This window comes from Protopterus annectens, chromosome 4.part0 (genome assembly GCF_019279795.1).
Source record: "Protopterus annectens isolate FY-2018-M chromosome 4.part0, PAN1.0, whole genome shotgun sequence".
In the NCBI taxonomy this organism is placed as follows: domain Eukaryota; kingdom Metazoa; phylum Chordata; order Ceratodontiformes; family Protopteridae; genus Protopterus; species Protopterus annectens.
The window spans coordinates 1,041,906,697-1,041,932,322 of NC_056733.1; the positions used below are offsets into that span (position 1 = coordinate 1,041,906,697).

A 25,626-nucleotide genomic window follows, 5' to 3' on the forward strand; every position below is an offset into this window, starting at 1 on the left:
GCCAGTGCATTTCTTTGTGCCGGTCCCAAGCCCGGATAAATGGGGAGGGTTGCGCCAGGAAGGGCATCTGGCATAAAATTTTGCCAAATCATACATGCGGACAACAGTACAGATATACATACCAGATTGGTCGAGGCCTGGGTTAACAAGGGCAGGCACCAGTACTGTTGGCCAACAGGGTGCTGGTGGAAATTGGGCTACTGTTGGCTGAAGGAGGAGAAGAGGGGGAAGGCATGCCCGAAGGCAGGTAAAGGCTAGGACTGTGGTAGTGAGGTTCGGAACTTTGAATGTTGGCAGTATGACTGGTATAGGGAGAGAGCTAGCTGATATGATGGACAGAAGGAAGGTTGGTATATTGTGTGTGCAAGAGACCATATGGAAGGGGAACAAGGCTAGGTGTATCGGAGGTGGGTTCAAATTGTTTTTTCATGGTGTGGATGGGAGGAGAAATGGCGTAGGGGTTATCCTGAAGGAACAGTATACTAAGAGTGTTTTGGAGGTGAAAAGAGTGTCGGATAGAGTGATGTTTATGAAGCTGGAAATTGATGGTACAATGATGAATGTTGTTAGTGCATATGCTCCACAAGTTGGGTGTGTGATGGATGAGAAAGAAAAATTTTGGAGTGAGTTGGAAAAAGTGGTGATGACTGTACCCAAGGATGAGAGAGTGGGGATTGGAGCAGATTTCAATGGGCATGTTGGTGAAGGGAACAGAGGGTATGAGGAAGTGATGGGTAGGTATGGTGTTAAGCAAAGGAATGCAGAAGGTCAGATGGTAATGGATTTTGCGAAAAGGATGGACATGGCTGTGGTGAATATGTATTTTAACAAGAGGGAGGAGCATAGGGTGACATACAAAAGTGGAGGGAGATGCACACAGATGGATTATATCTTATGTAGAAGGGCCAGTCTGAAGGAGATGGAGACTGTAAAGTGGTAGCAGGGGAAAGTGTAGTTAGGCAGCATAGGATGGTTGTTTGTAGGATGATGTTGGTGATCAAGAAGAGGAGGAGGAGTGTGAGGGCAGCACCAAGGATCAAATGGTGGAAACTGAAAAAGGATAATTGTGAGGTGGAGTTCAGGGAAGAGTTAAGGCAGGCACTGGGTGGCAGTGAAGAGTTACCAAATAGCTGGGTAACTACAGTAGAGCTAGTAAGGGAGATGGCTAGAAAGGTGCTTGGTATGACATCTGGACAGAGGAAGGATGACAAGGAGACCTGGTGGTGGAATGAGGAAGTACAGGAGAGTATACAGTGAAAGAGGTTGGCGAAGAAGAAGTGGAATTGTCAGAGAGATGAAGAAAGTAGACAGGAGTATAAGGAGATGAGGTGCATGGCAAAGAGAGAGGTGGCGAAGACTAGGGATAAGGCATATGGAGAGTTGTATGAAAGGTTGGACACTAAGGAGGGAGAAAAGGACCTGTACCGATTGGCTAGACAGAGGGACCGAGCTAGGAAAGATGTGCAGCAGGTAAGGGTGATAAAGGATAATGAGGGAAACATACTCACAAGTGAGGAGAGTGTGTTGAGCAGATGGAAAGAGTACTATGCGGGGCTGATGAATGAAGAGAATGAGAGGGAGAGAAGGTTGGATGATGTGCAGATAGTGAATCATGAAGTGCAGTGGATTAGCAAGGAGGAAGTAAGGATAGCTATGAAGAGGATGAAGAATGGAAAGGCTGTTGGTCCAGATGACATACCTGTGGAAGCATGGAGGTGCTTAGGTGAAATGGCAGTGGAGTTTTTAACTAGATTGTTTAATGAAATCTTGGAAAGTGAGAGGATGTCTGAGGAATGGAGGAAAAAGTGTTTTGGTACTGATTTTTAAGAATAAGTGTGATGTGCAGAGCTGTAGTAACTACAGAAGGATTAAACTGATCAGTCACAGCATGAAGTTATGGGAAGGAGTAGTGGAAGCTAGGTTAAGAAAGGAGGTGGTGATTAGTGATCAGCAGTATGGTTTCATGACAGGAAAGAGCACTACAGATGCAATGTTTGCTCTGAGAGTGTTGATGGAGAAGTACAGACAAGGTCAGAAGGAGTTGCATTGTGTCTTTGTGGACTTAGAAAAAGCATATGACAGGGTGCCTAGAGAGGAGGTGTGGTATTGTATGAGGAAGTCGGGAGTGTCAGAGAAGTATGTAAGAGTGGTACAGGATATGTACGAGGGTAGTGTGACAGCGGTGAGGTCTGCAGTGGGAGTGACGGATGAGTTTAAGGTGGAAGTGGGATTACATCGAGATCAGCTCTGACCCCTTTCTTATTTGCAATGGTGATGGACAGGTTGACAGACGAAATCAGACAGGAGTCCCCATGGACTATGATGTTTGCAGATGACATTGTGATCTGTAGTGAGAGTAGGGAACAGGTGGAGGAGACCCTGGAGAGGTGGAGATATGCTCTAGAGAGAAGAGGAATGAGTTTAAATACTTGGGATAAACAGTTCAGAGTAATGGTGAGTGTGGAAGAGAGGTGAAGAAGAGAGTACAGGCAGGATGGAGTGGGTGGAGAAGAGTGTCATGATGATGCTGCCAGGTAACAGGAAAAGAGGAAGGCCTAAGATAAGGTTCATGGATGTGGTGAAAGAGGACATGCAGGTCATTGGTGTGACAGAGCAAGATGCAGAGGACAGGAAGAAATGGAAACAGATGATCTGCTGTGGCAACCCCTAACGGGAGCAGCCGAAAGAAGAAGAAGAAGAAGAAGAAGATTAAGCACTTAATAATATTTTCTTTGTGGACTGTCTGAGTGTTTTTTCAGCAGTATTTGGTTTGTGTCATGTCTGCAGAAGGAACATCGAGCCAAAGGAACTCTTTAAATTCCAGTGATGACATAGGCAATTTAACAACACTTATTGCCATAATGTCACAAAAAGTAGATGATTTATCAACAAGGTTTGAATCACTGGCTGCCCCGCAAAACTCATTTAATGACTGGTGGAGAAAAAACCCAAAGGGAGGAGAACCAGGTCAAGTGAGTCTAGACATCGTCACACAATTGAAGGTACTGGATACAAAAGTTCTTAAATTAAAAAAGTTACACTTGGAAATATCCTATTTCCAAGAATGCATTAAAGAAAAAATAGTCCCTAAAGGTCTTCATGTTTGGGAGTATCCAACGGGACTAGAATCCAGCTCTGTGTTTCACCAGCAGTTAATACATATGTTCAATGCACATGGACTTGAATTACTTGAATTAATCAATAAACACTACAAAATTATGGCAGACAGCATTAAGCAATAGATTTTGCAGATTAATGAAATAATCAAAGTGGATGCATGCTTTGATAGATACCGCTTTGATTATTAACACATGTTTAGTAGTATTGAACAACATCTTAATAAACTCCGTGCAACAAAAATTAAGAAATTGAACAGAGACAGAGACACTTATAGTCGCGGATTAGCCTATCCGAATCCCCCACCATCACAGAGAGCGAATGCTATTGATTCTAGTGACACCATAATGTCAAAAAAGGGAAGAGCCTGTATGAGAAACCACACCGAGGCTTCATTACCTAGTAGAGATGACGGAAATGAGGAGGAAGCAGAATTAACACCACCAAGAAGAAGCGAAAGGATTGCCTCCCAAAATAGGACTGAATATAACACTACAAGTAACTCAAATTGGAATGAATCATGACCAAGTGGCTCCAGCTCAAGTTTTACAGAGGGCAGACTCACAAGCCACAGTGAAACACCTACCAGCAATGCAACAACAACAAGAAGACAAACGCAGGAGGTAAATTTAAACCCTTCAAATGACTGCAATGATAAAACTTGTACTTGTTGTGTTATATGCAACAAAAGTGGTGATTTTAAAATATATAACTATTCTTACATTACAGACAATGAATTAGTCGAACTATTAACTAAAGGGTACACATTTGTCTCTGATACACGGGCCGATATAGGGACAGCATTGATTGATTTGAAATGCTTTGTACGTAAATTAAACTTGGCCATTATTTTTGGCGACAAAGCATGGAATGACAAAGAGCTACGTATACCCACTATTTATAATCCACCTACACATCCTTTACTCAGTGTTTTTGATAAAATATGTGAGTTAGATTTCAGGAATTGTTTAGAAAGACCTAAGAATGTGCACCAAAAGCAGTGCAATGTAAGTAGAGAAGAACAAGAACGGCTGAAAGAATTACGAAAACTCCCCATTAGAATTACAAAACCCGATAAAGGGGGAGGGGTCGTAACCATGGACAACCAGGACTATAACCATACAATGGAATGCATTGTGAACCATGAGACTTATAGACCTGTCTCCATAAATTAATTAAATATAGCATATGCTCGAATTAAGACATATATAAACGATATGTTTATTGAGGGAAGAATTGATGTAGATATATTTAATTACTTAACTATGCCTGCACCTAAAGTTCCAGTTGTATTTGGCATCCCTAAAATACATAAATCTGTAGTAAATCCACCTATGAGAGCACTTGTAGACACCAGGAATTCCATTACATCCGCATGTGCGAAAGTTGTAGAAACTATTCTTAAAACATATATAAAACAGGAGACTCAAATATGTAAGGATTCCTGGACCTGTCTAGAAAATATTAATAGCCTGGAATATAATAATGAATATAACTTTGTAACAATAGACGTAAAAGATTTGTATACATCAATACTTCATGAAGCAGGTATAGAATGGGTCTCAATGATGGATGCTATTAGTAATGAAATTTCATTAATGGAAGCATTATTAGACATTATTCTAGCAAATAACTACATTTCCTTTGAGAAAAAAGTTATTTTTACAGCTCACAGTGTAGCAATGGGCTCACCTTGTGGGGGTAGTTTCTCAAATCTCCTAATGGCTTTTTGGGAACATAAGTTCATTTTAGATAATATTCAGATGAAAGAAGTGATATATTATTATACGAGATTTTTGGATGATATACGCATCATTATAAAAGGAGATGAGAATAAAACAAAAGAAATGGTGGACTATTTTAATAGAACAACTGAATTTTTGGAATTCACATTTAACTTTAGTGAAGAAAAGATAGCATATCTGGACATTGAATTATATAAGGATAGACATGAGAAAAATATATAGTGAAAATACACAGAAAAGAAACTTATTCAAACGCATTTTTGCATTTTATAAGTTGCCATCCCTCATATCAGAAACAATCTGTCATAAAAGGGCAGCTAGTTTGAGCAGCACGTATGGTGACAAAAGATATAGATTTTTACAATGAATGTGAATTCCTATGTAATATGTTTACACAAAGGGGATACCCCTATAAATTGTTCTCTGAACTTAGAGAAGTCCAGAATAAGAGAGAAAGAGGGATATACCCACCAATCTTCAGCTTTAAATCTAACACAACCATCAGTAACATCAATAGTATAACAAGTGAAGAAGGTTACGTAGATATACCATGTGAGAAACAAGTGGTTAGATATAGATTTATCACCACATACAATTTGGATGCATGTGATTTCAAAAATATAATATATAAAAATTGGAGCTTATTAAAGGGGCAGCCGTTAGTTCCAGATAAATTCAACAGTTTACCGCAGATTATCTTTAGAAAAGGGAGACATTTAAAAACTCTACTTAGTTGTAACAGTAAGTTAAAAAAAGAACAACTCTGGCATGTATGCATGCAACATGTGTAACTATTGTAGATATATAGAAACAGGAAGAACATTTTGCGTACGATATAAGAAACTGGAAGTACATAACAAATATACATGCAATTCAAAAGCTGTTGTTTACATTGCAGTGCATCAGTCTTGTCCAGCATTTTACATAGGAAAGACTGACCGTAAAATAAAGGAGAGAATATATGAACACATATACAGTATAAAGAAAAGTAAGATAGATAATGCCTTAGCAAAACACAGTTCAGAACATACATCACACATGTTTAAATTTAAAGTGATTGACCAGACAGAACAAGATGGTAGAGGTGGACCAGATTCACTGTTATTGGAACGGTCAGAGTTATTGTGGCAACTTAGGCTAAATGCAGGAAGTTATCCTGGACTAAATGATATGTGTTCAGTTTCATGTATTTTGAAGCTTAAAAGTCTGTCTAGATGAAATATGTAAGTTTGTCTAGATGAAATATGGAATTTTAATTGTTGTTTTACTTTCGGCTTTTCCCGTTAGGGATCGCCACAGCTAATGATTGGCAGTAGACTTTTACAGTGCCGAGGTGCCAGCTCGATGACCAACCTTCAATGAAGGCACTCCCATTCACGCATGTCTTTTGAATGCTACTCGACCGTGGGGAGGACATGCAGACTCCACACAGGAGGCGCTCCAGCCGAGAATCGAAAGGGAAAACCTCTTGCTGTGAGGCAACAATGCTACTGCTGCACCACCGCGGCTTACAAATATGGAATTTTAATACAGTTTATATATTCCATTTTTTATATACACTGGTATATATGCACATATATAGTAATCAACATGTAGATTACAGGTTTATTAACACTTTTTATATATACAATTTTTACATGTTATGTTTGATTGGTGACTTTTTCCCATGTGATTGATTTTAAAAAGCCTTTTAAACAATTGATTTGTATAAGAGTTTTATCTGAAGAAGTTCTGACAGTGGATGAATGAAAAGCGCTTAATAAACACTTTATATCTGGATTTGTGGTGACAATTGCTTCACTTTGGTTTGGTTCCTTCAGCATCTTTTCTTTGTAGGCTGTTTAAGTGTTTTTTCATCAGAATTTGGTTTGTGTCACATCTAAAGAAATCCCAATCCCTCCACACCAAATGCTTCAGAAACCTCAACCTCATTGCCACAATCAATAGAACATGCTGGAGGTACAGGTTCATAACCCAGAGACTGCCCATGCTCTGCAATAGATTTCCCATACATGTCAAGCAGAGTACCTCACTGGCCCCTTCAAAAGAAATCTTGATGAGTGGATTGGAAAGAGAAAGTTCACCCCGGGGATCTCTCCAGTGGCTCTACTTGATAGAGGCACTGGGAACTAGTGTTGAGCGGCACGATGTCAGGGCACTTCTTTGGGCTAGGCTTGTAAAGGCTCCAGGGTCATTAGCCTAGTACACACCAATCAACCTATTATTCCAAGTTTATTTTAGTGTTTCTACTATGCCTGAGTGGGGAACTGTGTCAAAAACGTTGGTCATGTCAAGGTGTGTGATCTGTACTTTTTGGCCTTAATCGATTGCTTTGGAGACCTTTTCAAAAAACCCACCAGGCTGAGTAAGCATGACCTGCCCTTAACAAATCCAAACTGAGATGGGCCCAGTGCTTGGAGGTTTCCTATGTCCTGACTGACTAATTTATAAGTCTTAAATAGGTTTGCATATAAGGCTGGTCAGATTTATGGGTCTGTAATTGCCTTGGTCTGTGGAAGGTCCTCCCTTAAGCAGGGGAATGACTGTAGCTGTATCTGTTCTCCATTCACTTGGTACAAAACCTGTGTGGAGGTTGAGATTAAACATTGTTATGGGTGTGGCTAAATCATGATTTGTGCTATTTAAGATGCATCCAGAGATATTGTCAGGAATCTAGGCAGTATATTAAGCTTTTAATAGCATTTTTAGGACTTGGCCTTATGTAATACCTGGAAGTGAACCAGTTCCAGTTATATTATGAGGGACAGATGGAGGTGAGAGAGGGGTAAAGTTACAGCTAAATTTATCAGCCAGTAGGTTTTCTATATCTTCAGCCTTGTTGTAGGTAACTTTATTCACAATCAGCTTAGCACGTTGCTGCATCGTGCTTTTGAGACTCGAATATAACTAAAAAGGCCTTGTGTTTGACTTGTCTTTGGCTGGGGTAGGTATTTTATCCTCAGACTTGTTTGGTGTATTTTATTAAACTCCTGGGTTGTTTGTTTCAGTAACAAGGGCTTTAACATTCTATGAATTGCTCTTCTTACTTTTGGCCAAAATTCTATTTCCTTTTATTATAAAATATATGGTCAAAAGTATGGAAACTTATTGGATACATATCTCATATCTGTACCGAATTCCTCAGTATTTACCAGTTTTGAGGTCAAAATAATGGGGTGCCATAAATTACTGAGTGGCCCCTTTAATTCCCAAATTTCCCTTTTTTTTGTGAATTTTTTGCTGACATCATCACCTCCAGGGTGTGCGCGATGATGTCAGCTTCATCAACAGACTGCCAGCCTGTCGGAATTCAGTTGAGGCCTGAGGGGGTGTATACTATTGTCTGTTTGTATTTATCTTTATGGCAACATGTTGCAGGCAAGCTGTTCGTTACTAGACTAGTGTGCAGCAGTCGCAGGACTTAGACTTGGCCTGGTCATCATGAGAAAATATATTTTTCCAACAGCTCCTCCAGGTAAAATAAAGCAAAAAAGAAAACGGCATTGCAATGTGCAATGCTTCTAGGTCAAGTTTGTGTGTGTGTGTGTGTGTGTGTGTGTGTGTGTGTGTGTGTGTGTGTGTGTGTGTGTGTGTGTGTGTGTGTGTGTCTCTTTGTACTGTTAGCATTACTTTTTTTTTCTCAGGTTGAAAACTATGAGTGTTAAAAAAACAACACAAAGTGAGAAGGGCATTGCAAATAAGAAAGTAAACTTGAAAGTCAGACAATTGCAGTTTGTGAGCACTGAGTGGGCAGTAGCTGAAAACTGTAAAGTCTCAAATATGTTTTTGCTGTTGATTTTGCTCAAATGAGTTTTCAGCTTGTCATGCCTACATTACTCAAACAGAACAAGTCACAAGCTGCAGCCATGTGTTGCTTTTTCTGTTTTTCCGAAGCTGGCCTTTTTTTTTGTGATATGCAGTACATCTGTGTTCAGTGTTGTTTTTTCAAGTTAAAAGCAGCAGTGTGGTGGGCAGAATGTGCTTAGTCAAGATCTTGAGGAACGTGGTAACTTATAATTACTTATTTTCAGGATGTTTACAATATTGTAACTGGAAATATGTGTTTGGAAATGTGATTTACTACATATTCTTAGTTTAGCTAGGGAGCAGGCAAAAACTGTTTTACTGATTGCTGAGACAGAGGAGCACATCCTTTTCGTAGTTATGCAACAGGTAGAAAATCCTTTTTGAGAGATGTAAAGAGAAGTTCTGGCATACAACATTAATTAGATAACTGCAACAGTAGTCGTGATGAGCATATCCAGTTTTTTGAACATCTATTGTTATTGCACATTTACATTACTGTAGTTTCACTATCGGAGTTGTTTAGTAGTTTCTGGTCGTACATAGCTTTCATTTCATCATGGGTTACTTAACACATTTTGTGTCAGATGTTTTTTGATATGCCTCTGCTTGCATCCTGTTGTGATGCTGCTGAATGACTGCTTCAGTGATGACTGAACACAATCCCTTTACGTTGAATGCACATTCATTACTGAAATTAAATACTGTCAGCTTGCAATAGTCTGTATTTGTATAACAAGCCATTTACAGGACCCAGTCCGTAAGACTGTGCACTGCCTTTTTGCAGTTTCAGTATTAAATAATTGTTGTGTGTGCTTTTGTTTCTTTAATAATGGATTGACTAAAAATAATCCTTGTAAAGAATTGTGGAATGGTGTTGAAATCACTATATAAGATATGTATACAGAAATAATACCGCCCCACACATGTATATAAAATATGTATACAGAAATAATTACCCCCCCCACACACACACACACATATATGTATATAAAATACTGCTCTTGGCTCAGAAAATATACAGCTATGCAATTTATACCATGCTTTTTCTATGAGAGTTGTCATTTATTTGTTTGTAGTGATTAACACCATTGGTGGGAGTGTATATTTTTACTTTCCTGTGAAGATTTTGATTTTGCAACTGAGGACAGCCTAAAATGAGGCACTTATACCTAATATGTATTAAATGGTATTCAGATGAATAAAAGTAATTTATTTATTCATGCACCTGTTTGTTTCCATGTTACTTTTGAATGCATATGCCTTATTAAACAGAGGTCCTTAACCTGAAGGATATCCTGGGAATATGCTGTTGCAACGTACAGTACAGGTACCAGGTACCAGGTCAAGGGCTTTAGCTGCTGTCTCCAGCCCAACACCCCCACACCCACATGCAAGTTATTTCATAAGATGTAGCTGCTAAAATACTATTAACATTCCACAGATTCCACAATTCTGTGAAAATTGTCCTATCTATATAAATAATACATATATTAATGCTGCACTTAGCAAAACTAATAACTGCTCAAACAAAATTCTTACAAATAGAAGTCTTTTTTCTTTGCCCACAAATAAAAATATAAATAAAACACTATTTTTCTTCTGTTTATTTTGTGTTTCATGATCATATTTTGTCTGTTCTTCAGTTTGCGTTTAAAAGGTGTTATCCCACAATTTCATTGAGTGGGTGGGGTTACATAATTATCTATGCAGATTATATGTTAATCAGCATACAGATTTTTGGCCAGTTGTACCTATTTTTCACAGGCCTTTGTCCAGATTTCTGATGTTTACAGGTTCAGAGGTATGACTGGATATCAGCCAGAAAGTCATATGGAAAATATGTTGTTGCCTCTCTTTAACAGGAAGTGCTGTAGTGAAGAGTAGAGACTCTTGAAAAATAGCAGCCAGAGAGTTTACTGACAGACAGTTTGGAGCAACAAGATGATATGGATCAATTTGGACGCTTATTGGATATCAGCCAGAAAGAAAAAAGATAAAAACGTATAACACTGAACGCTGTTTTACATAGGAAATCATTACTGGTGCAGTTTCTATGTGTGGGCTGGCAATTATTCAATTGTTTGGGTAGCTTTCTCCCTTTTTTGAGTTGGTGTGAATGTAAAATTGGTATCTATATATATATATATATATATATATATATATATATATATATATATATATATGGGTTACCTTTAGTATATCGATAGCCCACTACATTGATTTCCACTTCTCTGACATGGCAGAACATCGACAAATGAAGAGCCAAAGTGTCCCACATGGTAAGTTACCGTTTGGCTATCCAGAACAGAAAAACTGCCATTAAACCGACTACACAAATGTGGGGGGCTACACCCCCCTACACCCCCCTACCTTAATATTCCGATTCTGAGAACGCACTACCACAGGGGTATGGGGCAAAGTCAGGTGGATGGCCAAATGGCAACTTACCGTGCGGGAAACGTCGGCTCTTCATTTGTCGATGTTCTGCCATGTCGAGGAAGTGCAATTCGATGTAGTGTGCTTTCAACGTATTAAGGGTAACCCATACATACACACACACATATATATATATATATATATATATATATATATACATGCACACACACACACACACACACACACACACACACACACACACACACACACACATATGTTTATATAAGGGAGGTGTGGGGAGGAGGCAGGGGCTTGCTTTGATTTTTTTTTTTTTTTGCCCTTCTGTGTTTTGGGCATTATTTATTTATTTAATTTTTGTCCTTTTAGCTCATTCAGATTCAGGAAGTCTTTGATTATGACACTTATTCTGCTACAAAACTAAACTTGTTTTCATTCTACCTTTATTTTTCACTATAAATAAAGTACACTGAACTTGAAGTTTTGTATCCGTTTTATATCCTATGTATAACAGTGATTTTTTTAGGCAGATAACCATTGGTTATTTTATCAAATCATAGAACTGTTTCCTTCCTGCTTCACAGCCTGCAAGTGAACCTGTATTTGTTACTGAGTAACAGAGAAAGACAGGCAGACAAACAGATTTATTTTGTGTGGGTGAACTATCATATCAGCCGTTGGTTTATCACAATGGAGAAGTTTGTTTTGCAGAACAGCAAAACCTTGATGTACTCCATGATGAAATTAAGACAAAGAACACTGAAACTACCAGCAAACCATTCAACATCTTCCAGAGACAGCTGCACTTGATAACACATCTGTACTAGCCATCTCAAAAAAAAAAAAAAAAACTAAACAAACAAAAGAAAATTAGCAAGGATGATAACACTGAGACATGTTTCATTGCCTTTGAGAATTCTGATACTCAGGAGAATTGGGCTCAGGTTGAATGTGTCAAGATTTTTTTCTATTCAGCTAACAGGGGAAGCACTTAAAGTTTACATGGATAAGGAATGCAGATATTTTTTGGAGTATAACAAACTGAAGAAAGCTGCTTGCTATGGCTGGTCTCCTTTAACATAAGCTATAACATTTCATAAGTGGATATTTAACACCATTGACATAGTAAGAGCTCAAATTACTGTTTTAAAGCATGTTTTAAACCTATAGTAAGAACTAGAAATAAATAGCAAAAGCAAACTGAAAACAGTTTAGGTGATAACAAATCCAAAAGTACTCAAAAGTAATTTATATAATTTGGCTTTACAGAATAGATTTAAGATTACCAAGATTTTAGTGTGCTAATTGAAAGACAGATAGCTAAGGAAAACTAGTTTTGAACTGATAAAACTAAGCCTGTAAATAAAAACACGCAACTACGGGCAAATACCCTGTGAATGTCAATGACATGTTTTAAATGTGGAAAGAAGGGGCATGTTAACCAGCACTGCTGTATCTAACAAACGTGATTTTTAATGAAACTGCTAATAATGAAAATTTAAAAGTTGTGCCTTTTAAAATGTTATTTCGAAGCAGCATGTTGATAACTAAACTGTACTAATGGAATGAGACAATTTCTTGAACAGTTGTTAGCGTATTGTCTTTGTGCAACTATGATAGCTAAATGCACACTATGTGTAGAGAGAATGATTTGAAGAGATTACTAGATTCTGTGAGCATGGTCACATTTATTAAGAAACCTTATATCTATAAGCATAACAACTTTGGCAGCAAAAAGGGAGAAGCCATATGTGATCATGGAGATAAGAAAGAACAACTTATAAAATATGTAGAAATTCAAACACTGTAAGTAAAGCATTTCACTCTGTGGCTTTAATACATAATGCAACACATGATGTTATAATAGAGGTAGAGCAGTCTCAGCTGTGCAAGTAGGAACTCAGTGAGATACTTTGTAGACTGCACTTGCCTCAAGCAAATATGGGAAGGACAACATCAGCAGCCTAACACATAACTATGAACACATATTTCTGTGTATACTTCTAGCAAGAATGTGGGAGGGCAACAAAAATCTGATGCAAGTTAATTATACAGCTATAAATGTAGAAACTTAAATAAGAACTAAAATCTGACTTTGGTTAGAAAGGATAAAAGAACATGTATGCTGTCAAAAATGCAGGGCTGGATCTAAACAGAAAACCAAACCTGTTAAGTTAGTAAACAAGTCAGTGCCAAAACTGAAAGGGAAGAGCTCTCAGTGTATGATATAAAACTCACTAAAGCAATGAAGAATGTCAATGTGGAGAAAGAAAGGGAAAGATCCATAGTGAGTATATGGAACGTTGATGGTAGGTTATACCATTGTTTTGGGGGTACTGACATTTGAATACTATTAGCAGTAACTGCTCTTGTTTCCGAAGCCTGGGAAGTTAGTAAAGTCCATTATAGAAGTGGGGAGAGCTCCCTATAGCACTCAGAAACTATGGTTGCTGCATTTTTTACAATTTGGGCATCACAAAGCTCTTGCCACATTTCAGTGTTTCATGGATACAAATTGTGAAACCTCATGCTAGATTGACCGAGCTATACCTTAACAATGTAATAATGTGTTCAGAAGATCGTGAGTCACATTTAGTCAAAGTAAAAGCCTACGTTAGAATATTTAAGATAACCGGGGCTTATATGTAATGCTACCAAATCCAAGCCCTATAGGACAGCAGCTAGACATTTGGGATATATGATTGGGAGATGGGCAATTAAACCACATATGAACAAGAGAGAGGTTGCCAAAAAATGGCAGATACCCAGAACTAAACATCAAGTGAAAGCATTCCTAACACTAGTATAGAAAGTTTGCATTCAGCTTTTTTGCTGTAACCTGTCTTCTAACAGATTTTACAAAAGGCATGATGGGGTTGGGGGTGGGGCTTTACTGACTGAAAAACATCTTATGTTTAGAGTGAGTATTAATTGCCCTGACTGTGATAAAGTCTTTGTTGTATACAGCTATACATCTGAAGTAGACTTAGGAATAGAAGTAGATGAAGAACACCCAGTCTGCTTTCTTAGCAGAAAATTAAGAATGGAAGAAATAAGGTACTGTGTAACCAAGCTAGTGTGTCTTGCCATTAAATGGACACTTACCTCATTATAATACTACTTTTTAGATCATAGTTTCACGTTCATGACTTATCATGCACTTTACAACCTCTTATCACAAAAATCTGGAAAAGGCTTAAAATAATGTGGAGCAAAGGCCCCATAACAGGAGTAGATTTAAAATTTTGCTCTTATAAATTGTTCAAACTGCTAGAATTACAATATTTGTGTTGGCATGCATTTTTCTGAAGATATGAAGTCTGAAACTCACATGTATGTCATTATTCAGTGTCTTCAATCCTCAGTGATTTGTCAGAAAACCACACATTTTATGAGGAACAGAGTAAATGAATAATGCATAAATCTGGGCATTCTGAGAAAGTCTGGACAGTTAAGATGTACTGAAACAATATACTTCTTAAAATATGAATTACCTTAATTCTTGTAACAGCTGCTGTATATTAGCCATTGGTTCCATTCTATCATTACTACCCCGGGCATCATGAGGCCTTCAGTGTAACAGCAGAAACATGTAAGAAATGGTCGCAGCTCATTCTTTACATCATATCTTTTGAGTTGTCTGAAAAGAGTAAAGAAGTACAAAATGAAACGTTTCCACATGAGGAAAATGGTGGTGCAGATAAAGTATTTAGTGCATTTAAGCTTACTGAAGAACAACAGTTTTTCACTAGAAATCTGGATTCACAAGACTCTATTGACATATTATGTGACTGATGTCAGAGCCACAGACTGTGAGTTTGACAGTTTGCATGGCTCACTGCTGCTAGAATTGTATGTGGCATAAAATAAAACAAAGTAAGAGCACAACTTTTGTCCGACTCTGACTTAACAGCTGAGGAAGCTTTCACTGTAGAGAACCAAACTTTACCAGTATTTGGGTAAAAGAGCTTGCAGAAGATACAAATACATGTAAAATTAAAATTAAGCTAAAAGTGTATTGGTAATAGATCAAACAGCATTGTAAAGGCAAAAAAAAAACAAAATTTAACTTAAGAAATTATTCATGCTTTATGAAACAAAATGAAAGAAAGAAAACATGCCAGCCATCATTTTGATCAAATCATGGTTATCAACACATAAATGCCATGCTTAGCTCTTAATAGAGAGTGTGAGAAGTGTGGTCAAGCCAATCAGTTTCTATATGCATCCAAGTATAGATAAGCTGTTTTACAAGTGACTGAGGCAAATAAATGTAATGGTTGTCCAAATGATAGCATGCCTAATATCCAGCCTGACCCATGTATTATGTTTGTGTATGTTGTCAAATTGTGTGTTGAAATTCACATAATCTCTTCACTGGGTCAGAAAGTAAACTGCTGTGCCAGTGTAAAGATCACTAGACTGAAAAGCTGCTCATTACTGGGATACTTAACACATTTAAACTAGACACTGAGCTAAATGTAACAGCATTACTGTGAGCTAAATGTGACATCACTACTTTGAGCTAAATGTGACATCATTACTGACAGTTCATTCAAACACATTCCTTGTTTTTGTCAAACCCCTCATTACTGATTAATTTGGAACACAGGCTGACAGTATTGTGTTAACTTGAATTGTGCTGTTTGTCTGACAACAAAGAGTCTTTTGTCTTTTCCCAGTTAGGGATTGCCACATCAGATCGATGGTCCACTTATGATTGGCAGTGAATTTTTACTGTGTCAAGTTGCCAGCCCGGTGCCCAACCTTCAGAGAAGGCACACACACACACACACACACACACACACACACACACACACACACACACACACACACACACACACACACACACACACACACACACACTCATGCACCTACCTACATGTCTTTTGATTTTCAGTCAATCACAGGGAGGACATGCAGACTCCACACAGAAGGCACTCCAGCTGAGAAATGAACCGGAGAGCTTCATGCTGTGAGGTGACAATGCTAACCGCTGCACCAAAAAAAAAAAGGGGGAGTGCTTCTGCTTTTAAAACTGTAGCAAGCAGCTTGCTACAACTTATACTACACACAAAGCACTAAGGCACTTCAGTACTGCAGTTCTGGCCAAAAAAGCAGTATCACAATTCATTTTAGTAACTGCATTAAGAAATGCACTACTGATAGATCAGCATCTCCTAATCATACCCCCTAATACCTTACACTAGGGGCAGTTGTCCCCTTTACCCCACTCTAGCCATTCTACTCTGCTAATCTGACAATATGTGAAATAATAAACTGTCTAGCCATTCTACTCTGCTAATCTGACAGACTGCGAAATAATAAACTGTACTCTTTGTCTGAAGAGTACAGTTTATTATTTCACAGTCTGTCAGGTTAGCAGAGTAGAATGGCTAGAGTGGGGTGAAGGGGACAACTGCCCCTGGTGTAAGGTATTAGGGGGTATGATTAGGAGATGCTGATCGATCAGTAGTGCATTTCTGAATGCAGTTACTGACATGAATTGTGATACTGCTTTTTGGTCAGGACTGCAGTACTGAAGTGCCTTAGTGCTTTGTGTGCAGTATAAGTTGTCGAAAGCTGCTTGCTCCAGTTTTAAAAGCAGAAGCACTCTCCTTTTTTGGCTTCTCAGCTCGAATTTGAGGTGTTCAGAAATGGGACCTGGTTGGCTTCTAAATTTTAGGAGTGCCAGTCAGAACAGAATGAGCCTTTTTCTTTTTGCTTCTCAACTTACAGTTGAGTTTGAGGAACAGCACAGAGGGCTAGATGACCCATGTATGGTTCTGGATCAGCAACCTGACATATTAGGAAGGACTGTTTAGTAACTGGCGGGCAAAATTCAGAGAAATCACAATGTGCAGATGTCAGGAGTAGTGTGTTAAATGGCACAGTGCAATCAGACAGAATAATTCACACATACATGGAGACAATGAATCACACAGCTGCAAGGTCAGTCTGTTTGTACAGACAATGGTTCACACATCCATGCAGAGCACAGGATAAAGTCTGAAGAACAGAGTTCATTCAGTGGTGATATAAGATTGCTAAGCACAGACAGAAAGTTGTCAGAAGGAACACAATTCTGATTTATTTACAAGATCTGGCACACTATTTTTCCATCAAACTAAAAATGACTTGTATTGATAGTTACTGAAAATACTAATAGTATGGCCAGGCAAAAAGAAAAAAAAAACTCCATTACTAATTCAAGTCTGCTACATCTAGTCATGAAATTCATGAATGTTAGAGACTGATGTCCAAATCCAGTTGAGTGATTCTGCAGAAGCAGCTACATATCCTGATATTAAACAGCATCCATTAAAGTCACTTAGGAACAGTAAAGAAAGGGTATATTATGTTCCTGTAGTAAAGTTGTCAGTGCTGTTAAAATAAAAACACATGACAAAACTATCAGCAATTGCTCACTTTATTAGAAGCAGCAAACTTTCTGGCAACTTGGCAAAACCCTCGCAGGAGCATATACAGCATAGATGGAAAGGTTCTGTATATATGGTACTTACGTATTATCGCAACCAAATTTTTAACGGCAATACACTTGTAATAGGTGACTCTATCGTCAGGCACACTGATGTCCCCCTCACCAGGCTGAACAAGGAGATGGTCATGGTGAGCTGCCTGTCGGGCGCTAGGATCCACCACATAACACAAGCACTCAGGTCACTCCAAGGCAAGTACAAATATGACTCGGTCATTGTCCATGCTGGTGTGAATGACCTGAGATGTACCTCCCTGGACTACATGAAAAGAGACATAGAGGAGATCTCTGAGCATGTAGCCCAGGCCGGTATGACCCTGACCTTGAGTAGCATCTTACCCTCACCAAGAATGATGCCACAATATGAAGACAAGATGATCAATTTCAACAATTGGCTTAAGTATTGGTGTCATTCAAAGGGGATCCAATGCCTGTCAGCCTGGGATGACATGCTCGACAAGCCACGATGCTTCGCTAGGGACGGCTTGCACTTGTCACCCCTGGGCTTTCGGATATTGGCAAAGGCTCTTGCTTCCCCCATAGTGCCTTTTTTAGGCAAGGCTCAAAAGACAAACCCACCTCCATAGGTATCACAAGGGATAAGAAACTAAGAGTAATGCTACTCAACGCCAGAAGTCTAAACCTCAAGATGGATGCACTCGAAACTCTCCTTAGCATGGAGAACATCGATATCTGTGCAGTAACAGAAACCTTGTTCAAGGCTCCCAAGAGCACTCCAGCACTACCAGGTTATACCTCGTACCATGCCTTTCGGCCCCAAAACTTGGACCGAACCACAAAAGGAGGGGGAGTATCAATATTCGTCAAAGATACCCACACCTCCATGTTGGTGGCACAGCACAAAGCATCAGAGACTATCCATGTGCAACTAACAGTGGGTAAAACTGCCTTCCAGTTTATAGCCTGCTACAGACCACCCTCCCAAACCCAGGAACCCCACTCAGCCTTCCTGAGAACACTGGAAAATATGAAGGTCTCTCCAAACACCATTATATTGGGCGACTTCAACTACCCAAACATAGACTGGGAGCATTACTCTAGCTCTAACACCCTAGCCCAAAGGTTCCTAGAATTTATAAACTCAAATGCTATGGAACAACTTGTTACCACTCCCACAAGAGGGGAAAACATACTGGACCTAATCATCACCAACATGGGGACTTTATGCTCCAGACCAGAAGTGTATCCCTCACTGGTAAGATCAGACCATAAACTAATCTCACTGGATATTCACATCCCAACCCCACCCCCTGCCCAGAAAATAACAGTGAAAAACTTCTCTAAAGAAAATTTCACACTCCTCAAAACCGAGGTGGAATCCTTCAAAGCCTCCGAGCCTGTGGAAAATATGGCCCAGACCACAGAATCCTTTATAAACGCATTCTATGAACACCTTCAGGAATGCATGGATCATGCAATCCCAAATAAAACCAAGACCCAATCCTCCAAAGGCAGACGTCCTGTCTGGTGGACCCCAGCCATAAACAAACTATACAATAGAAGGAGGAAGCTACTACATGATAGAGCAAAATCCCAAAAAGGGAAGGCATCTCTGATCAGTATTAGCAAAAAACTACGGGCAGTCATAAAATCGTCTAAGGCCAGCTTTGAGAGAAAAATTGCACAGGACACTAAGGATAATCACAAGGCTTTCTTTAGTTATGTTAGGAACCTGGGTGGGAATTCCCAGATATGCTCAGAATTAGTCCAAAATGACAAAAAATACATCGAACCCACAGACATTGCCAACATCCTAGCTGACAGGTTCAGCGCAAACTTCTCCCACCAAAAGGGCAAATATCTATCCCAGCAGAGTGCTGCCCCCCTGACATCTCAGATGCTCAGGTAAGAGCCGCCCTCTCCAAAGCAAAAAACACAACATCAATGGGACCAGATGGTGTCCACGGCTACGTCCTACATGAACTCCAAGAAGAGCTAAACCCAAACATAAAACTACCGTTCAATCTCAGCCTTACTACAGGATATGTACCCAAACAGTGGCGTACAGCAACAGTGGTCCCTCTCCACAAAGGTGGAAACTATCGCCCCATAAGCCTGACTAGCTTGGTCTGCAAAGCTATGGAAAGGATCATCATGGACCTCATAAATAAAGATATTGGGGACCTACAGACAGTGGATCCTACCCAGTTCGGCTTTGTTAAGGGCAGATCCTGCCTCTTAAACCTGGTCAATTTCTTTGAAACAGTCACCAAGGCCATTGACGAGGGGAAGGTTGTCCACACAGCCTACCTGGACCTCGCAAAAGCCTTCGATACAATACCCCACTCGGGCATTATAGATAAGCTCACCAGCTTAAATATAAACCCCTATGTCACTAGATGGGTTACAAACTGGCTCAAGGACAGAACCCACATGGTTAGAATTGCTGGAGCCATGTCAGATTCCAAACCAGTTACAAGTGGCGTCCCACAAGGCTCAGTCCTGGGACCTCTCTTGTTCGGTATATATTTCTCGGAGGTACAGGCCAACACAGAAGGACTGTGGCTGACTAAGTTCGCAGATGACTGCAAACTGGGCGCCATAATCGACTCTCCAGCCGACACAAGCATCCTCCAAAAGGGCCTCATAGAAACAGACAACTGGTGCCAGAGCCATGGCCTCAAGCTAAATGCCAAAAGGTGTATAGTAATCCCCTTTGGCAAAAACAAAGGGCCCACAAATTACCACATATGTGGTAATCCATTAAGTACAGAAGAAGTAATTAGGGACCCAAGTTGATAGCAATCTCTCATTTGACAACCACGTGGCCAAAGTGGTTAGAAAAACATTTTATATAGCCCACCTAATCATGAAGGGATTCACATCTAGATCAGGGGAGGTCATCGTGCCTCTTTACTCATCCCTCATCAGGCCCATAATTGAGTACAATGCCCCTTTTGGGATGTACCTTACCAGACACCTGCAGCAACTGGAAAGACCCCAAAAGTACCTCACCAAGAAGATCAAAGGGCTCAAACAGATGCCATATGCTGCCCGGTTAAAGAAACTCCAGCTCTACTCAGTGGCATACCGCCTGCTCAGAGGCGATCTGTGCCTGACGTATAAAGCCATGTCCAACCCGGAATTAATGGACATGCTGCACCTCAGAAAATCCAAATCCCATCGAGCTACGTGCTCGAGAGACTTGAACCTCAGCACTGAAATAAATAGGACATGCTGGAGGGACAGATTCATAACCCAGGGGCTCCCTTCACTCTGGAATAAAATCCCAGTCCAGGTTAGGCAGAGTCCCTCATTGACTCTCTTCAAGAGGAATCTTGATGAGTGGATGGGAGATCGTAGGTTTACCCCGGGTATCACTTCTGTGTCACTGTTAGACAGAGGCACAGTATACTAACCTCGAAAAAGGGCATAGCAAAATTAATTTAAAATGGGTGGCGAAAGCCAAACACACTCTGGCTAGGCTTATAAATGCCCTAGGGCGGATAGCCTAGTATGAACCTATGAACCTAATAGCGGTTGCTTCACGATCATTAAATATGCTAGTTAATGTTGTAAAACTGTTGTAGAATGTCTATTTTTGTACCACAAAAGTGTGTTTTCTTTCCTTATATCAACAAAATGTAAAAAACATTGTGTCCATGTTTCTTTCAGCACTTTACCGCAAGCATATTTATTATTTCAAGTCCACCTGCTGCACGTTCCAACAATACTGACTGTAATTGTTGACAGTTTTCCACCACATAGTTCTTTCGGTAGTTTTCTTTTACTATCAACATCATTATAGTAGTGATAAAATCAATGATCGCTGAAGTAGTATGTGATTTTGTCAGAACAGGCTACCTTCACAAATCAAAAACATCAGTCCTGCCAAGTTTTTCATAGAAAAATGACCACGGAATCAGCTGTCAACATCATCCAACCTCACAATTTAAAAGCAATAATAATTCAATGATTCTTTTCAAGACCAATTAAAACATTGTTAAAATAAAAATAAAGAGTTTACCAAAGCCACATTTTTTTTGTCTCTGTGTTTTCCTTATCTGAAGGATTCCTTCTTCACAGTCAAAATATTCCATTCATTAGTACGACAGCAGCCATGATAATTCAAGCATGCGTCTGTAATGCATGCTGAACAGGAAGAGGATTTTTTTGTATTGTTCCTGTTCCCGAAGCTAAACTAATGTTTTTCAGCAGCAGTAAGGACTTTCAATAGCTCTTTTGAGTGTTTTATGCACTCGTTTCTCTTGAAGTATGGGCATTTCTCAACTGCAAAAATCTGGTTGCGATAATACGTAAGTGCCATATATGTAGATATATATATATATATATATATATATATATGTATATATATATATATATATATATATATATATATATATATATATATATATATGTATATAAAATAGATAAAAGGGGTCTATGTTGTCAGCAAAAAAATGGGTCTGATTTGTGCTTAGGCCATCATCATTTCATTGCAAAGTTTACAATTAAATTAAAGACGACAATGAAAATGTCAAGGCCAGTGAGATATGAGCTCAACAATATTACAAATGAATATGCATTTGGAGATGAAGAATACAGTTAAAGGATTACATCTGGTGGACAGAGTATCTATAGATGTATGGACAGAAGTTCATTATAATGTCCAGGTGCTGACAACATAAATATTCCAAATAAAAGAAGATCAAGAAGACGAAGTGGACGTCTGTGGAGACTTTAAAAGTGGTTGAAGAAAGGACAGCAAAGGGCAAAGAAGACAGGAAAATATATTAAACTGATTGCAGAGTTTCAGTGAGCAGCAAGAGGAAATAAACAGGCATATTTAAATGAGCAGAACAAAGACGTGGAAGAACACAGATGTTGAACAAGACTGGTAATTTTAAGGGAAATTTCACAGTAAAAATGGGCGTGATAACAGACAGTGATGGGAGGGACCTAACAGAAGCAGAAGATATTAAGAAGAGGTGGCAGGAATATACATAAGAAGCCCCAACTTACATACACAATGGTATATTCTCTGATCACTAACATACACCCCTGTATGTTCTCTAATCACTTACATATACAAAGGTGTGTTCTCTGATCACTTAAAAGGTGTGTTCTCTGATGACTTACATATACAAAGGTGTGCTCTCTGATCACTTACATACACAAGGTGTGTTCTCTGCAGTGGCAGATTTAGGCATGGGTGCAGGGAGGTGCAATATCCCCCCTTTAAAGCTGTGCATAACTCTGTGGTCATAAAGAAAGCACAGAAATGCACTGAACTATTATTTTGTTGAAACCAGAAAATGCACCACCACAATAGTACATTTTTCCATTTCAACTTGCCAACTTTTTTTCTGTGAAAGACACATCAGAGATGCAACTGGAGGTTGCAGTCATGTGATCTATATTATGACCCAGAACTGCTCCTCCAGCTGCATGTCTGTTATAGGTGAGTGAAAGCGCATTGTGTGTTGGGTCATACAGACTTGTTGAAAAAAAAAATAGTTATATTTTTTTGTAAAATTCATCCAGCAGAACAAAAAGGTCAGATAAATTGATCACATTCTGTTTAGAGAACTGCTGCAATCCATCAATCATTGAGGAATAGCACTTCTCAGAGACCCTGAGGTAATTTTTTTGTCTTCAGCAGGGTTTGAAAGAAGGCACTGAAGCATTACAGCTGAGAGACTTGGTTGATGCCCTACAGTTACGTTCTGCTTTGATTCCTTTAAAATGTTAGCAATAAATTAAATTATTTTAACAACCTGTTCTTTTTTTACACTCATGTATATCTCTTTTGTACTTCCCTTCCTTTAATAAAGGAGCAAGTGTATAATCTCATTATAGAGGTACAGAAGAAATGTGTATGAATGTAAAAAATGTCAGCCTCTTCGAGCAAAAGTTGCAATATGCATGCTGCAATACTGAACATGATAATTTGTGGTATTGGATAAGAGTGACTTTTGGTCAAGGTGCATTGTTAAATACAATGGTTTTAGTCTGGCTGCGGTGATGGTTGTGCCTGTTTTACTGGCATAAAACATCTGAAGTGAGGCAGCCCACTTAATAATCCTTCTCTTAGCAGGTGTGATGAGTGAATCGCTGGGTTGATAGATGAGCCTAGCATTGAAGTAACGTGCACCGTAAATGGAAGAGCAGATATCTAAAGCTTTACATCTTTTATGTTCTCCACAAATGCAAAGTCTTGTTGTTGTGGAGAACAGAAAACAAATAGAATAATTTTAAGTGTAAACTTACTGGTCATTTTTAATTTTGTATACCCTGTGTTGATTATTGTGTGGCAGCACTTTTCTCTTTGAAGTAAACAGTGTTGAAAATATGGGGCAAAGATGTCCTAAACTACCAATGTCTGCATTTAAATCTGGCCCGTTTAGCCTTAAAACATTTGCAACATGTAATTTTCTAACTTGCAACTTTATAAACAGCAAATTTATAAACTCTTTTACTTACTATAATAAGTGTAGATTTTTCCTATCTAGACACAGCTGCAGACAACCCTATGCTTCTTCATTCTTTCATTTTCAGTCCTCCCAGTACTTTATCAACTCGAACATGACCTACCCATTGTGTCTGGTTTCAAATCCTGACAACTTTAATTCCAACTAGCATATATGGTGTAAGAGCAAAAAGTGATGACGTGTTGGTTGGGTGGTAATTATTAGGACAGAAAAGGAAAATGTGCACCATATTCCCATTACAGGTATGCAACAACCAGTAATGGGAATGACCTGTGTGCTCTCTGTCTCTCTTTCTCTCTCTCTCTCTCTCTCTCTCTTGCTCTCTCAGTTCACCAAATTGTTTTGCTGATTTTGTTGTTCAGGAAGGGTCACAGAAATTTTGAGCTTGAGGAAAGCATGAGAAGTTCTGAAGCTACTACAAGCCCTAGCAAATTCTGAGAGTTAAGCCTGCTAACATAGGGTCATAGGTTCATAGGTTCATATGTTCATAGATTCATAGGGTCATAGGTTCATAGGTTCATAGGTTCAAAGGTTGGTACTAGGCTATCGGCCCTAGGGCCTATACAAGCCTAGCCATAACAATTCCCTGGATATTTCTTCCCACAATGTTTACTTCCCTGGACCCCTGTCTAGCAGGGTGACTGATGTGATCCCCGGAGTGAATTTCCTATCTCCCATCCAATCATCAAGGTTCCTTTTGAAGAGGGCCAAAGAGGCACTCTGCTTGACATGTATGGGCAGTCTATTCCAAAGTCTGAGGAGTCTCTGGGTCAGGAACCTATCCCTCCAGCATGTTCTGTTCATTGTGATGACAAGGTTTAGACCCCCTGGAGCATGTGGCTGTGAGGGATTGGGATTTCTTTAAGTGGAGCATGTTTAACAGCTCAGGGTTTTACATGGCCTTCTATGTTAAGCAGAGATAGCTTCTGAGTAGACGATATGCCACAGAGTATAGCTTGATTTTTTAGACGGTCAGCATAGGGCATCTGCTTTAGGCCTGTGATTCTTTTAGTGCAGTATTTCTGCAGCCTTTCCAGCTGTTGCAGATGTCTTGTGAGGTACATACCAAATGGGGTGTTGTACTCTATAATGGGTCTAATGAGGGATGAGTACAGTGGGGCAATGACCTCCTTTTTTCTGGATGAAAAGCCCTTAGTGATGAGGTGTGCCACATAGAAGGCTTTTCTGACTGTTGTGGGAATGTGGTTATCGAGGTGAGACCACTGTCCACCTGTGTCCCTAAGTCTCTCCTCACACTTTCAGTATTTAGTGGGTTCCCTATTAGCTGATCAAAGATGCATTCTCTTGAATGCATCTTAATCGAACTTTATAGCGCGAAACAGCAAAATACGGAAGCGGCATATAAGCGAATTCTTTCCCTGAGAAAGAAATCGCTTGGATGCCTTCGGTATTTTGCCTTCTTCGTTACTGTAGTGCAGTCTTGGAGTTGGTATATTTTAGTAGGGGGGATGTGGGGGGCTTCACCCCCCACATTAGAAATAGTTTGTGGTGTGCGTGTGTTTCTCAGAACAGCGATTTTTTTTCCCCTGGGGAAAAAAATTGCTGTTCTGAGTGTTCGAGATTGTAAGCTTTTGCTTGCATGGGGTCGATG

General features: G+C 39.3%; 1 protein-coding gene across 1 annotated transcript in view; it reads right to left on the minus strand.

The window, feature by feature from the left end:
• Positions 1 to 25,626, minus strand: part of LOC122799724 (neuropeptide Y receptor type 6-like) — a 604,927-nt gene that overhangs the window by 180,687 nt on the left and 398,614 nt on the right. The window contains exon 2 of the mRNA XM_044068977.1: positions 14,558 to 14,703. The gene's annotated coding sequence lies outside the window, so the exon portion shown is untranslated. The remainder of the gene's footprint in view (positions 1 to 14,557; positions 14,704 to 25,626) is intronic.